The sequence below is a fragment of the Apis cerana genome, linkage group LG15 (genome assembly GCF_029169275.1).
Source record: "Apis cerana isolate GH-2021 linkage group LG15, AcerK_1.0, whole genome shotgun sequence".
Taxonomy (NCBI): Eukaryota; Metazoa; Arthropoda; class Insecta; order Hymenoptera; family Apidae; genus Apis; species Apis cerana.
In genome coordinates, this window is record NC_083866.1 from 6807905 (window position 1) to 6824538 (window position 16634).

Here is a 16634-nt window from a genome sequence, read left to right on the forward strand (position 1 = left end):
AATGGAAGTGGTGGAAGTCGACTCACGTGCCGCGCCACCGCCATTTTACTGTAAATCAGCCTTAAACCGGGCCGGGCAGCTTACAATCAAACGTACTTAGCCGACCTTCCCACCGCGCGTTATAAAGAGTGGCCGTCGGGACGAAAATGGAATATATCCGTGATCATAAAGCACTCGCCCCTATTTTATATATATATATATATCCGTTACTCGCGTTTTTCCAACTCGTTTCCTCCTCCTACCTTTCTCTCCGATTCGCTCGATTTTGCCTCGGTGCCCCTTTTCTTCTTTCGATATGTCGCCAAAAAGCAGCCCTTTCCCGAGAGAGGGAATAAGAGAGAATAAGAGAGAGAGAGAAAGTGGCGAAATGGTTTTAAATCGACGATATACGTTACAAATCGGTAAAACGCTCTTGATTCCGAGTTATATTAGAGGTTAGAATTACGGTCGCGTAACCATACTTTGGGAGAAAGGTTTGCGACTCGAGAAGACGGGGAAGAATTTTCACTCCGTCCTTTTTATTACGAATCGGGGATCGGTTTCGATTTATCGGTTTGAAAATCCGATATATAATATACTCTTTACTCCCTCCGTGGGAAGTAATCCTGAACAAGGAACGAGGGTAAAGTTGGATAAACGCCGGTCTAGGATTCCGTGAATTAGCGGCCAAGGTTTATTGCTGGAGAATGTTAACCGCCTTTTATCCGCCGCTGATTTACGCATCGACCTGTGTTTAATTCGACGCGATCCTCTCGCGATAACGATGGAGGAGAGCGACGCGTTTCGGAGAAACTTCTCCACGAGGACGAAGAAACCAGGAAGAGGAGGAGGAGGAGGAGGAGGAGATTGAAAAATATCGCGAGGTACGTGCGTGATACGTTGGAACGCTAGATTTCCCGATAAATGGCCTCACGGCGAAGGGATAAAAAATGTGTAAGGCGGAGCGCGATATCGGCGAAGGGGATCGGATGATCGATGTCGGAGGAAAAGTGTTGCAAGTGTCGTCGGTTGGCAGAAATTACGACACCGTCGCGTCCGGCATCGAGTGATTATCCTCCCCCCTGCGACGAAATGGCAATCGCGTGTAAATTGCCCTCGACTATGAGAGAGAGAGACGATGTATAAATTACAAATATCGCACAATTATCGGACGAAGATCGTTACACGCGCATCGATTCGAGTCCTCTTCGGAATTCTCGACAGACTTTTCATTCAGGGAGAAGGACGATTTGGAAATTTTCGAGGATGACCGTTATCCGACCGTTTAACGAGATTAATTTCGCGGGGGGAGGGGATTATCGCGAATTTCCATATGACTTCGCTGCGGAAGGATCCACCGGGTCTGAAGCGATAACCGGGATCAGAAGGGACCGTATTCCGAGGCTTGTGACAAGCTTAAGACGGCAAAGGGTGCGATGATCTAGATTAGAAAGCCTCTAATTGGCGCCCCGTCGAACGTTGCACCTATTTCCAATAGCTCCAGTCCTCGAGTGGATCCCTAGAATCGTCCGCCATTGTAGAAATAATAAAAACGAAATTCTTCCACGTTCCTCGACTTGACAAGAAGAAGAAGAAGAAGAAGAAGAAGAAGAAGAAGAAGAAGGAAAATATTTTTAAAAATGCTTGCCGCTATGGGAGAGGAAGAGGTATCAAAGTACCGGAACGGATTGGCCATATCGCGGGTGGAAAGACAATGTCGGAGAAAGATAGCTCCGCCACACGGAAGAAAATTCGCGAAAAGAAAAACTCGTCGGGGAAACGCGATAACGTTGCGGAGGCCTCGTAGTCTGGGGCGCGACGAAACGAGAGGAAATAAACACGAGAATATGTTGGTCGCGTTGAAATTTCACCGGGTAAAGAGAAAAGAAAGAGAGAAAGAAAGAAAGAAAGACAAAAAATAAGCCCATCAAAAAACGAGGGCGGAAAGAAATTACACGCATTTCGCGTATTAGCAAATACGTAATAGAGTTTTGGGAAAGCAGGGCGAAGAGGGTGGGCGAGAAAACGAAGAGTGAGGGAGAGAGAGAGAGAGAGCGGCAATTCCGTTTAGGAAAATGTGGGTGTCGAGGCGCGGTCGAGGCAAGAAATATTCAATTTACCCGTTACGCTTTTTTTGCTCTGTTTCGCATAATCGTGGCCGAATGGTTCGCCATGGCTCACCTCTGGCGTGCACGTGGCACAAATTACCGGAGTAATTACCGGGGAGAGGAGGGGGCGCCAGACGAAACCGGGGAGCCATCCGTATTTTCCTTTTATATACCCCCCTTGCTCGCCAGTTTCGTTTCGCGGTCGTCGATCGATCGATCGACTCGACTCGAATTTACGTGAGCATCGTTTCGCCAAGGTATTCCTTCCCTTCCTCCGCGTAAACGGCCGCTCGATTTTTCATAGACGGGCTCGTCACAAATTCGATCCCGATCATTCCACATTTGGCAACGAATTTGGCAAATGGTTGGAAAAAAAAAGAATGGATCTCTGGCGTTTCTGGCCAGATGTCGAAACTTTGAATGGAAAATGGACGAGCGTCGAATTCGCACTGGTGTGGCCACCCATCGCGCCACCAGTTTCGTATTTACGTATTTACGTGCGCGTAAATACGTAATGCTACCCTCTCCGAACTGCTACGAGGCTGGTTAAAGTTTGGTTAAAATCGTGGCGGGATACGAGTGATAAATCGACACGCCGCGTGTCCATTTTTTCGCTTGGTAAACAATGTAATCATTCTTTTCCATTGACATGGACGGAGAAGGAGAGGGAGGTGGGGGATGACGGGGCAAAAAGTGTCGGGGATAAAGATAAAATTGACAAGAGAGGATCGGCATCTGGACGTAAATGCCGTTCATCGGGACGTTATCGTGGCCGGCCATTACAAGATAAATAGTTTTCATCAGGTTGCATCGTAAATCTTCGATGAAATCCTCCTCGAAGGAGGAGGAGGGGAGGAAAGTTTTCTCGCGTGGCGAGAGAATCCCTTAGATCCTCTGTCGTATCTTCCATCGAAAAGCTTAAACTCTTTTGGATAAAACAATTAGATAAAGACGCAATTCTCTCTCTCTCTCATTTCCATCGCCATTGAAAGAGATCGGCGATCTTTTTCTTTCGGTAAATTATCGTACGATGGCGTAAAACAACAGGAAGGAAGGAAGGAAGGAAGGAAGGAAACGTAAACCATCCGGTATTCCGTCGGAAAACGCCCCATTTACTCTTCCTTTCTCGCGTCTTTTACGAGCCATCCAGGGGAAATTTCCCGGATATCACGAGGGCGATTGGAGAGAGAGGGAGAGAGAGAGGGAATCCCCGTCTAATAATCATCGAGCTCTGCGGAATGGACGAACGGTCGAAAATCCCCGCGATAAAGACGCGGGGCTAGGAGAGCCCGGGTAACCCCGATTTACTAAGCAGCGGACCAGAGCAGTGGGTTGGAGGGGTTGCATGTGCAGGATTTTGGCCGGACGCCAGCTACGGCACTGCGGATGTCGATGGTGACACGAGCAGCAGGCTTTGCCGGGCTCTCGTTCGTTCCCTCTCGCTTCTCGACACCCATCCGCCCGACGTTACTTCAACACGCGTTATATTATCCCTTCCCCCGTCCGTATAAAATTATTTTTTACACGCCTTTTTTATCGTTTCAGCGGGAACCGGAGGGAATTGGTCGATTGCCGAAGATTCGTTCTCTCGATGAGGTGTCGAGATCCTTCTCCCGGGCGATTGTTGCACGCTCGAGACGAGTGCGTTGCGGTCCATGGGCGTGGCCATTTCCTTCAATTTTCCAACGATCTTTCCTGTTTATTCCGCGACTCATCGCTCGCGATCGAACGCTCGTTAAACTCGTAACGAAACGAAACTCGTAATCCCCCATCCCCCTCCGAGTTGCCGTGTTTCGTGAAATTTTATTACGCGGAATTTATCTACCGCGTTCTATTATGTGCGGCAATTTTAATCTCCACGGAGAAATCGCTCGATTATTATTGTTATTTTTTTAGTTTTACTCTCTTTGTGAAAGGAAAAAAGAGACAATTGGCCGGCGACCCAATTTTTCCCCCGCTTACGCACACAGGGTGGCGCCCTCCACACCCTTTACACCTGCGAGCTTTTCAATTTCACGCTCATTGAATTACCGCCGAAATCGACGAGCTCTCCAGCCAAAGGAGAGCGTCCATGCATCATCGCGACGCGCCATCGTCGGGTTCCACGGCCAATCTATTTCTATTTCTTCGAGGGGAGAGATTCTTCGAACCAATCCTCCTCCTCCTCCTCCCCCGCGCCGATCGAGAATCGCGGGAAGAAACGCGTCCAACCGTGCCGCGCGATCGTTAATTGCCGTTACGTTCCCCCTGGCCGCTCTCCACGACCGAATCCTGCCGAAATCCCCTTCGATGGGAGACGATGGGGGTTCACGGGTCCCGATCTCGTTACACGCCTCGTTTAGGGGCCAGCTTTCTTGTTTTCCCTATTCTCTCTGACCCACTGAACTTTTCACCCTACCGCGGGGACGTTTCTGGATTTGGACACACGGCTCGTGGAGTTTGAGAGAAATGATCCCGCATCTTTCTCATCTTGAAATTTCTTCCTCTTATATACTTCTCTCACACGTTTCACTCGTCATTTCGTTGTTCGCCAATCGAAAGCGAACGAAGAAATTAATTTAAACTCGTAATTAGATTCGAGCGTGGTTCAGATGGAGCGCCTTGAAATCCCGATTAAGCAAAACTTTGACGAGCCTCCTTCGATTTTTGGACGATGACGTCGTCATTCCATCCATCCTAGAAACGGCGTAAACAACTACTAGATCGGAATAGAATTTCGAAAGCAAATGGCGTTTGCGATCGGTGGAGGAGAAGGGAAGGAGGGAGGGCGGATGCACTTTATTAAATTGTACCGCGGTGCCAATATTTACCTTTTGGCTTGGCGCAACCGTTTCCGTGTATTAATTCGATTGCCGTGTTTAAGCGCGACAACAAGCCGCGCGGGGAAGGTGGGGGAGGGAGGGTGCGTTATCTCTAACCCGATAGTTAGCCATCGATTATACACTCTATCTAGATTACTAGCTGTATTTCTCTATTTATCTGATAACGGTTAAAACGGAGAACCGATTGGTGGTCAGCGACGAGAAACGAGGAACGGATGGAGATAGCATTCGAAATTGAATTCTCATTTTCCTTTCGCGTTTTCTCCTTTTTTCTTTCTCGCGCAAGGCAAATGTTTGTATCCGCGCGTTTCACGGATCTCTCGGATCTTTCGGTTTTCGATCATTCGATTATTTCAATACGCGCCCATTCCGAAAGTGTTGCGTGATAATGCATGCTCGCACGCGATGAGAAATGTAAGATAAGGGAGTGGGTTGATTGGTAGGCATAGAATTGGGAGTGGACGTGTGTTTTACGATTATGTATATTTCGATTGATATTTCCATCAAATATTCGAACGACGCACAAGCACGATGTAAGAGCAACCTGAATAATTAAGGGAATGGTCTCGATGATGTAAAATGTCGATCGAAAACTCCACATAACTTGCGTCGATGAGAGAGATACATCGAAACGGTAGATTCGAATATATTCCCCTTTTGAATTCTCGTAGGTTTGTCGTAGGATAGCGGGATCAAGGGATAAGGAAAGAATTTTTCGAAAGCTTTCTCGAGGATTCGCATTACGGTCATTACGCTTGTGAAATTTCGCACAACGCGGATGGGCAGATGTCCAGATGCGAGCTTGATATTACACAGGATTTTTTTACGGATGCGGGTCGTGAATATGCGCGCGGCTGACGCGTGCATCGAAAGAGGGAGGAGGAGGAGGAGGGAAAAAAAGGAAACAGGCACGTTTCTCTTGCATATGCATCGAATCCTGGTCCACCTGGTTCCCTCCGCTTCGATATCATAATTTCTATTTCCATGGCTCGCCGATTTGTCACCCTCGTCCCCCCTCGTTCCCTTATCGATCTCGAGAACATTTCCATTTGGGAGAAATCTGTCTGGAAAAGCTCATCCATATATTTTATCCCGACAACTCGATAATTTAATTAGATTACTTTACGTCTCTTCGAATCGTAAGTCCATTTCAAAAATTTGCAACATCGTTGCCGATCTAATGTCCAATGAGAATTTTACTTAATTTGAGAAACGGAATTACGATTGAAATACGATCGAGGCGAGTAGATCAAAGAAACGGACACGGAAGAATAGAGGATTTGTATTTTGCGTTGAATTTATCGCACTTTACCGCTTGCTTGTTCGAGCACCGTGCGCGAATCCCGAAAGAAAAGGGATGCACAAACACGGCCGCGTGTTCCCCTTAACAAACGATATCCCCTCCCCTCCTGCTGCCGCGTCGTTCAACTATAACCGGCCGAGTAAGTACGTGGAGCGCAGTTGCGGCGCAATCTCACTAATTACTCAAATGTAAGCGCACGACAAGATACGCTTAATTCCGCGTCGTAGTTAGATAGCGGGCCAGGGCACGCTCTTCGCGTAATTAGAATTTCAAACCGGCAGCCAGAGATTCGAAGTAGGTAACCCTACGAACAGCGAACGAGCATTGAAACGTTTTGGTCTCTCGACCTTTCGACGTTTCTTTTTTTTTTTTTTTCAACGAGGGAAACGTTCTTTCGGCCTTTTTTATCCGTTCTTCTGTTCCATCATCTTCGTTGTTTTATGTCATGGTAAGTTTAGGCGGTTCGATGAAAAAATTACAGGTACAGTCTCATTTATCGTCTCATTTTTCGAGGAGAAATTCTTCGAAAGAGTAGTAGTTGTTTTCTTTTCGATCTATAAATAATTCTATCGTTTTGGTCGAAGATTATATTTCACTGCACGTGCGTTTTCTTTCTCATTTTTCATTCATCATTTCCATTCGAAATTTCCTTCCAAAAGAATCTAACGTTATCTCCTCTCCTTTCGTTTCTTTCTCTATCTAGCAGATAGAATTCCCGCGACACTCTCTTTTTTCCCACCGTTTTTCTCCCAAATATTCAACGCATCCTCCCTCAACGTACGATCCCTTCAACCCTAAACGTAATCCCATCATCGTGACGAATGGAAACACCGAGTTCAATCCTAATTATCCTTGCTTCCGTTTTTTCGGGCGTAGAGAAATTTTCCTTTCCACATCACTTTTTCTTCCTTTTTTCCCCTCGAGAGACCAGCCTCTTCGAAGCCCTCCCCAGCCTCTTTCCAACCCTATCACGTTCACCACTTCGCTCTTTTGCTTTTTGAACACAGAGAAAATTTTCGTTTCACCGCGCTTACATTTTCGACTACTCTTCCCGCCACTTTCCATCATCCCCTTCCCAGCAAGGATCCAACGTGCCACGTGTCTCCTTTTCTTGTTCCCTCCGACCCTGCTCGTTCCGTCACCGGCGCTGTCCCGCATCAGCTCTTTTCGAGATCCGGCAGGGGAGAGGTGAAAAATGGTCGAGTGGATCTCGCCGTGGCAAAAAGCGTAGGAAACATGGTAACGATCCGCGAGAAGAATTATCCGTATGTGTGCGCGCGCGCGTGTGTGCGTGGAGGGAAAAACACGCCGCTCTCGAATTAATATGCCCTTCGAACCATCTTCCACGCACACATCTCGATGGATGAAGGTTCACCAGAGTTTGATCGATCCTCGGAATCGGCGTGGAAAAAAATTGTCTGCTCCAAGGTTGGAATAACGATCGTAGCCGGAGAGAGAGAGAGGAGGAGGGAATTTCCATAACAAGGCGGCCTGATTTGCATGTTTCGCCGAGTTACAAAGTGAACCGTCCGTAATCGAGCCGTTTCGCAATTGGCTTTCGACCTACTCTTTTCGAATCCTGGATAAATTAGTTATCGCTTATCAATGTCGTCGAATTTTTTTTGTCCGTCGATTCAAAAGCGAAATCCGTTCGATTCACAGATCGGAAATTGCATCGAAAAATTTGATTCATTCCCCGGGTTTCTGTTTTCTCTTTTCCCATTGTATCATTATTCAGTTCTGTTCGTTATTCCTGTTTTTTTCTGTTTTTTTGTTTTCCTTTTCTCATTCACGGAAAGAAGAGAAAATTTCATCCGCTTAAACATTATTAAACACATTTCCCTCCCAAACTAATCAACTTCCCTTTTCAAACAATCTTTTACACTTAACGTTTACTAAAAAGAAGAAGAAATCGCATCGTTCCAACTTACTTAAATCGGATATACGATGATATCACCGTCGAAACTTTCTCCCACTCTCTTTCAACGTCCAATCTTTCGCCTCGGTCGCGTGCAAATACGGGAATATGCACGGAAAAAGAGGAGTCCAGCGACTATCACCTGGAGCGCCCTCCCTTATCTCCGCGACGCCAGACTCGAGGGCACAATAACGAATCCTTCACACTCGAACCGATGCCAATCCTGCGGAGCGTTGGAAACCGTTCTCCCTGGACGACGAGCCCTTAGACGCCGCCGCTACATTTACCTCCTCGCTTAACGTATTACCCTCGAGAGGGGAGGAGGAGGAGGAGGGTAAATATGTCCTCTATCCGGCGGCGTGTTCGCGCGTGCGACATTTCGTTACGGTCGCGTTAAGGCGGTTTCGTTCATTCCTGCGGAAACGCGATAGGCCGTAGACCTAACCGCGTGGAGCGCGTTCGCACGCATCACTGGCTGCCCAACGAAAATTCTCTATCCTCTCTCTCTCTACTAGGGGGAAGACAGACTGGCCGTGAAATATTATCGCGGGGGTGTTTCGAGGCTCGATTTTCTTTTTTCACACACGAACCTGCCAATTTTTGGAATAAACAAATCGACTGGCTCATTTTTACAACGGTTGTCCTCTTGTATTTTCTTCGCGTAACAACTTCTTTTTCGCGTTAGTTTTTTGAGAAGCGAATTTGGAATATTATTTCTGTTCGAGTTTAAGTCGAAATATGTGGTTTCTGGGAGGATTTTATCGGCGAGAGGACTGGTTCGGTCGTCGAAATGAGAATCTTGAAGAAATGAGATATTCGTATTAAAGAAAGATGAATTGGAAAGTAGTTAGACGTATATGCCAATGACAGGTTCCAGGCATTTTGGTAGTGTAAAGTGTAGAAAATTGGAAAATTGGAAGATGAAAAGTTGCGCCGTTTGAAAGTCGCGTTTAAAACTCGAAATTAAAGATAGAAGTGCATTTTTTGGAATTATGATCCGTGATGAGAAACGGATACGATCCGGACAATGGACATCGATGAAAATTCTAAACAAATGTGATCGTTGACGGTGACTACGGTGACTACGGTTACGGTAAAGGAAATAATTCATTATTCTTTCCTGAAACGAGGAAATAGATCCGCGTTAGTCGATAGAACCCGTCGTGGACCTATTCTTCTGCGTGACAACACTCCATCGTAAACCATTCTACGAAAATTAGCTCGAATCGAAATACGAATCTTAATTCATCATCGGATATTTCACTAATCAATTGTCACTCGTTTCGCCATTTATAATTGTTTTTTAAAAAATAAAATATTCGATACTCGAGAAGCTGTAATTTTTTTCGCGCCAAAACTCTAAAAAATGGCTCGTATTTTAATCGAATAAAGATTATAGTCTTTATAAACGATAATTGGAGATTACGTTTTCAAAATAATATTTTAAACCGTGATTAATTGTAGGATTTATGATTTTGATCGCTGGAGAATTTAGATTTCCTTTTGCTCCAAAGATTTGAGAGAATATTCGGAGATCCGTTCTTTCGTGCTTACGTTAGAATAACATCTAGTTCCATCATCCATTGAAGTGGATAATTCTCATAAATTTTTGATTCTGGCGCGCTAATCGTTAGCCCGCTGCAGTTCGTGCATTTCTAAAAGATTTAAACGTATGCATATGATATGTATGCAAAGAGACGTAAAATAAATCCAAATAAAAGTAGAATTATCTGAAAATAAATTTCCACTCGAATTCCGCGTTGACGAAATTTTCAACTTTAAATAAATTCATCCGAAATTTACTCGTATCGATCAAATTTCAAGAATTTGAGCCTTTAACTTAAATCTTAAACGCGACAACAGCGTCTAAACGAGTCGAGCCGTGAGAAATCATCTCTCGCGTTTCTTACGGCATCACTCCGCGAATACCCCTCCAAGAACTCGAAGGATTTGAAAGTGAACGCCATAACATCCCCCTCTTTTTTCCCCATTCAGAAGAATTCCTCGTCGAGGGAGGAATGGAGATAAAATGGAATTGTTTTGCTCCGAGAACTAGGCGACTCGCCAAGATTCGTCATCCACCAATTTCATCCTTCTCCAATTTTGAATTCTTTCAATTCTCATCGAGGATTATTTCACGATTCGAAAAAAAAACGCGAACGTCCGAGAATAAAGACGGATTCAAAGAATATCCCTCCTTCCCCTCCTTTCCCTCCTTCTCCCATCCGAATCTGCAAACTCGGCCGCAAAGCGGATGAAACGCGTAATCCTTTAACCTACGCGTGGCTGTATACACAAGGAACACGGAGGAACAGCGGTGATTCCACCGTTTTGAGGGGAGGAGAGGCGGTCGTTTTCTTAGTTGAAATCCGCGTTGAATAGTGGAGGGGGTTGGTGACCGTGAGCTTTCCAACTGAAAGGATCCCGTCGACGAAAGGAGAGGGGGTATTGGATAAGCAATCCTTCTCCCTCCCCCTTCATTCCCATTGTTAACCACTTTGCACGGGATCCTGAGCGAGGAGAATCAATGGATAGCCGGAAACGTAGTTGGAGCCACGCGACCGTTGCTTCGAATCCTTCATCGACTTTGGAGAGGAGGCAGAGGGGGAAGGAGGAGGAAAGATTCGCGAGACGCGACGACGACCCTCTTCGATCGAATTTTCGACGAGATACGAAGCGGGATCACCCGTGGCGAGAGACGCGCCATTTCGAATCCCTTGAAAATCCGGAGAGGGATTCTAATTCGACAAAGAAGGGAAGGAGACGAAGGAAACTCTCTGACTAACCGAGTCGTGGGCGAGGAAGGAGCAATTAGAGGAGTGGCGGAGCACAACAATCGCGGCCACTTTATCCGAACCGTGGATAGATGGAATAGGTGGAAAGGTGTCTGTCGTTCGACTACAAAGCGATCGCGTTGATATTCGGAGACAATGGCAGTCGAATGGGCGACAATGTGCGCGAGAAATTATGCACGATGAACGAGCCGTTCGATCGAACCACGAGCTATCAATTACCGAGAATATCCCCGAGTTGAATCGATATTCGATTCAATGGGTAAAATTCTTATCGGCTGTCGATCGTTTTATTCTTCTTCCAACGAGATCGAGACTGGGGCTGGATAATTTGTTTAACGGACGTTCGTCGTCAAATTCCTGTTTTTTCTCTTTTCTTCCAGCGGGCGAGAAAAATTATTTAACAAGTTCATTCGACAAGATATTGCACAATAGCGCGGACTCTCAGTTGCGATTCCACACCACGTGCAGCTGCGATCTCGGAGACCGAGCTCCATAACACACCTAATAAGCCAAACTATTCCACCGGTTCGAGTGCAAGTTTCTAATTCAATTTCAACCTATTCTCTATAGAACAACAACGCTCGATACAAGTTTTAAACGTCGCGCAGGTTCTCAAAATTTAACAAATTGTTACCTCCCTGTTTCCCGAGCTGGGCGTTGGTTGCGCTTAAAGTAATCAGCAGAGCAAAAATTGTTAAATTGTTATTAAAACTATTCTCTCTTCTTGTGAGATACACTCTCTCAAAACAAACACTTCGTACGTAATTTTCCTTTAATTCTAATACCTTTCGATATTATGATCTTCGTTCCAGTTGGAGTACAAAAGCCTCGATCATCGCATCCTTAGATAAATTCGATTCTCGCGACACAGCAGGAGATTGGAAGCGAAATCACGGGCCTGTTCATCAACGAAGGAGAGAGGGAGAGAGTTGGATTAAACTTGGAACAGGGGATGACGGAGTCGCGTGAAAACGCGGGCCACGGTTGCTCGCGGAGAAACTCAGGTTGGCCGAGTTAATTGTATAAATTTACAATGAATTAGCGGGTCGAGGCTTCGGTTCGAGAGAGAGGATTTCAACTTTCCTACAACGGATATCTTACGGAGGTAAGCGTGAAATTCGCGCCCTCTAGCTTAGGAGCTACTCTTAGGAGCCTGGCGATTGATGAAAGTTTCGACCGATTTCGTTTTTTCCATTTTTCGAATCGGCGAAAGAAAAGAACCTCTAGTTTTTCCCTGAAAAGTTTCTGAATTTCGCGCGGAGGATGCGAGGAAATGCAAATTTACCGGAACGAACTATTTCTATATATATATATATATACGTGATTTATTATCACGGACTGGAGAGATTTATTTACACGAGAATAATAAAATTTGAAGGGACAAAAATGTGGAGAACGCACGTGGATCCTGGATTTGTTAATTAGATGCGACGAGATTGAATAATCCTCGAATGCTCGTCCCGTGTACGAGATTATATATTCGTAAATTCGTTGTCAACAGATTTTGGATATTCATAATTTATACCCGAATTGCATCGATGGCGTCATGTATTTGCGCTCGGATGAGATATACGCGTTCTTATTCGAGAACGGATCCCCCGTCAACTCTTTCGTTTGCGTTACGTTATTCGAATCAACGTGAATAAAGGAAGAAGAAGAGAAAAGCAAACATTTCCTTTAATGAGTTTCGAGGAAGACTTTTGCAGCCGGAATTGGCGAGGAAGTGGAAACAGGTGTAAGGAATGTGGAGGCTTATCGATCGAATGGATGGAATCGAACGGTCGGCGTATAAAGAAGCCCGAGGAGGGAAGACGAATGAGGTGCTATAACGCGAGTTAGGCAAAGCGATAAAGGCGAACTGCAGTTTGTCTTTCGTTATACGGGGGATATCGGCAACCCACTAACCTTTCCCTCAACTTTCCTCGACCCAGCTTCGTTTTCGTTTTCCCCGAAACTTTGCCCGGCCGATCGAACCTCGCCGATTAACCGACCGAGCGAGGAGAGGGGGGAAAGTGATTAAATCTTCTCTCGTTCGAGGAGTGGAGAGGGGGTGAAAAAACAAGCGACTGTCCGCTCCACGCGGGCCGACGCTTTGTCCTACGAAATGTTCTCGAAACGTCTTTTGCAGGGGATCAATGCTTGAGAAATCGGTAAGAAATCGTCCATGGAGCGACGTCGTTCGTTCCAGATGCACTTTTTCCACTTTTATCCGATGGGAGGGCGGCGTTTAGGTCTGGAAATTGTCCTGGAGTCTCTGGGAAGTGGGGAGAGAGAGAGAGAATCGTAATTCTCTTCCTTCATACGCGGATTATAGGTTATAAACAATATGTACAACAGTTATTGGTATATAGTTAAAATGTGGAGAGTGAGAATTGTAAGGGAAATGGGACGTGAAAGACATTTCTTGGCTTCCACGCAAGCGAATGCGCCAAAGGATTGCCAAACGGTGATGGTTGAGCAATGAAACTGTTGGAATGGAGCCTTTAAAGCTATCTCAGTTTTCGGAAGAGATTTCAGTGTATATACGCACGCGTCATCGATAGCCACGAAGAATAACACCGACTCGGAGAATAATAATTGCAAACAGCGAGGAATACCAATTGATTACGGACAGTGTAATACGATGTAAATTAATTAAAATCTAGATATAAAATTTTAGACAACTCGGCGATTCAAATAGGACAAAGAAACTATTCATCGAAAGCTTGCCTTGCCACTGACGCATCACGCACGGCCAATCATCAGCTTAATCTTCGATCAAAGGATCGACAGGATAGAAGGATCGATTCCCGAGCGAGATGGGTCTCGGTCAAGTCGTCGAAGTGGGTTCCAAATTGCATCTCCGCGTGGATTAGAGAAGTTGGTTAGGCGCGCCAGCCTCTCGGTCCCACCAGTTAGGGCTCGCGATTATTGGTCGAAGGCGCATCGCGAAACTTTGCTCCTAGCTAAGAGAAGAACCCCTGTACCTTGGACGTAACGAGAAGCTGAGGCGAGGGGAGGGGAGGGGCAAGTTCATCCGATTATTCGGCAAATTAATTCTCGCCGGGGCTGCGCGAGCTTTATTGAAACACGGCCCCGTCCTTTCGGGATTAAACCGAACTCATTACGTTTTGCCGCTTAACCATGGAAGATTCTGGTAAACGAGGAAATGGACCCTTGTTCTTGCCACGCGAGTGTCTCGCCGGTTTGCCCTTTCCACTCGAGAGAATGGAATTTCGAAAGTTACGGTATGATATTTAGAGACTTTTCGACGAAATCTAATTCCTAATTTTAATAGCGACTCCTTGGGTGAATTTAAGAAGAAATAAATCGTGTATTTATAGCTACGCTCGTTGGAATATTATAGTATATCGTATATTAATTTTATCCCATTTAAAATTATTTATTCCTTTCGAAAAATCTAATTTCTAATTTATAATAACGCGATTTTTAGATATACCTCTTGAATTGGAGATTTATTTACGCTCATAGTATCATTAATTTTATCCCATTTAAAATTACTAACTCGAGCCTTTTTGATCAATCTGACTGCAAAGAGATTTTCTTTGACATAAATTTGAAGGAAATCCGATTCAAGCGGGATGATAAAGTAAGAAACGTTGATGGATCGCAACGATCTGTTCCTATTCGAAAGAAACAGCGAGCACGATTGAACACGCGGTGTCGAGGAACGATAGGGAAGCGTGATCGTCGATCGGCCGACGCGCTCTTTAAACCAGATTAAGGTCTGGGTCGTGAGATCGCGCGCACACGATCCAACAACGGAACAAGCTAGCTAATGCGTAATCCGAATTAATAACAGGATGGCGTGTTTAAGCTCGATCAAGGGAACATCTCTCGAGTCTCGCGGAGGCTTGATAAACGCGTTTATCGTTTCCACCGTGCATGTACCTATCCGTACGTACACGCGCCGGTCGTCATCAATTCCTACAAATTTCCAACCGTGAACACGCGTAATAAAAACATTCGTATCACTGTTTCGAAACTCAAAAAATGCGCGGTAACAATTATCGAGAAATTAATTTCGAGTGAAGAATCAGCTTGCTCTGTGCACCACAGAGAGGATTATCCTCAGTCGAGCCAGATATTTCGAGCAATATTTCGATAAATAAATTTTGACGTAAGAAAAACTTTTTACTTGCTTCGTTCGCGGCCGCTTTGAAAAGGTGTCAGAACGCTAGGTTCTCCGCGTGCTTTTTATTCGACTTTCGAGCAAGGGACGGAACTTAATAGCATCGCTTAAGCCTGTTCCATCCGTGGAAACGATGTGGCGGGATCGAGGAATTAATAATAAATCGTCGAGGGATTTCAAAAAACGATCTTTCTTCCGAAGAGCGAGTTTAACAACGTAATACTAATTTTCTTATCGCGGAGGGAAGGTTGGACAGGGGCCAAAAACCGTTTCTCTTTCTTTTTCTTTTTCTTTCCCCCCCTTTTTTTTGCCGCGCGGCTTCGCGTGCACAGCGGACTCTGTCATTTCGTTTTCGTTTTCCGGGCAAATTCTCGGCCTCGATTTTCCCTCCGCTGCGCTTTTCCCCCAACCGCGTTATTAAAATCCGCCCTCCTTTCTTTATCTACTGCTACTCGTCGCCGCTCCCCTCCTTTACGTCTTTTCGAATTAAGGCACGTTTCACCCCGCTCTCCTTCGTCTCTCCTCGTCTCCTCGAGGTTCGATATTTTGCGAAAAATGGAAAGATAGGGGTGGATGAAACGTGTCCCGTCGTTTTCGCAGAAGGGAATGAAGAATCTTTGGAACGAAGCCAGAGAGGGGCCAACTTGCTCTGTTTAACCAGCGATGCTTGATCTCCGTTTTCTAGCGGCGAAAAGCATCTCGCGGAGGGGGAAGGAAGACGAAAAGTTCCGACTTGGCCCAGTTTTTTCCTTCCCCCTCGTCCTCCTTTCGAGAAAATGGATTCGATTCGACGAGGCAGATCGACGAGGATTTTTTCAAACCCACGAACTACTGCTACTACCACTACGCCTTCTCACGTGAGAACAAAATAATATACGGACATAAGGGATGTGATAAAATGGAATTTTGGACGCCGAGAGGGACGAGATCCGAGGAGGACTGCCTCGTGTTCATTGAAATTGGCGCAAGGTGCGAAACTCGAGACCGCTAGTTGGCCGCAAGCGGCGCTCAGGGCGAAGCTGCTACACCTTAGATCTTCTGCCCAACGCAAACTTACGGACATCGAAATTAGCGGAGACTTGGTTTGAGAGACTTGGCTCGCCCGTTTGCCCGCGAGCAGGCTGAGAGAAACGCGAGATCTCGAGATTTCAACGACGAATAAAATTGTCGGGGAGCGAAATTAGAGATAAAGTATTGAATCTCTTTGAATCTTATCTATTTACGATCGTTTCTCGATAACATATGGTGCGAATGCGACTTTGAAACGACGTAACAACGACGTGACGTAACTCGTCGTACGAAGAAAGCATCGTGGAACTTCACCGTCGATGAAGGAAATTGTGGATGGATGGATGGATGGAAAGGAAATAATATTAAAGATGGAACGCTGTATTCCAGGTAGGAATACAGTTGTTGGTAGCCAGCCGATCGCGGAAACCGCGGGTTGACGAAGTAGAAGAAGAGGGAGAAGGCTTCGCGTGAGCGTTTCTTGCTTCGGCTTCGTTTGAATAATTCAACGGGTAATCGAAGGGAGGCCGCCCCCTTTTCCCTCCTCCCTGACGAGGGATGGAGGGTTA

The 16634-nt window shown here is 45.7% G+C and overlaps 1 protein-coding gene and 1 long non-coding RNA gene across 8 annotated transcripts in view; one reads left to right on the top strand and one right to left on the bottom strand.

Moving 5' to 3' along the window:
* Positions 1-16634, top strand: part of LOC108002292 (uncharacterized) — a 137747-nt gene that overhangs the window by 67767 nt on the left and 53346 nt on the right. The window contains exon 3 of the long non-coding RNA XR_003698721.2: positions 11738-11929. This is a non-coding gene — a long non-coding RNA (uncharacterized LOC108002292). The remainder of the gene's footprint in view (positions 1-11737; positions 11930-16634) is intronic.
* The window catches only part of LOC108002290 (complexin), a 215973-nt gene that overhangs the window by 47137 nt on the left and 152202 nt on the right, over positions 1-16634 (bottom strand). The window lies entirely within an intron of this gene.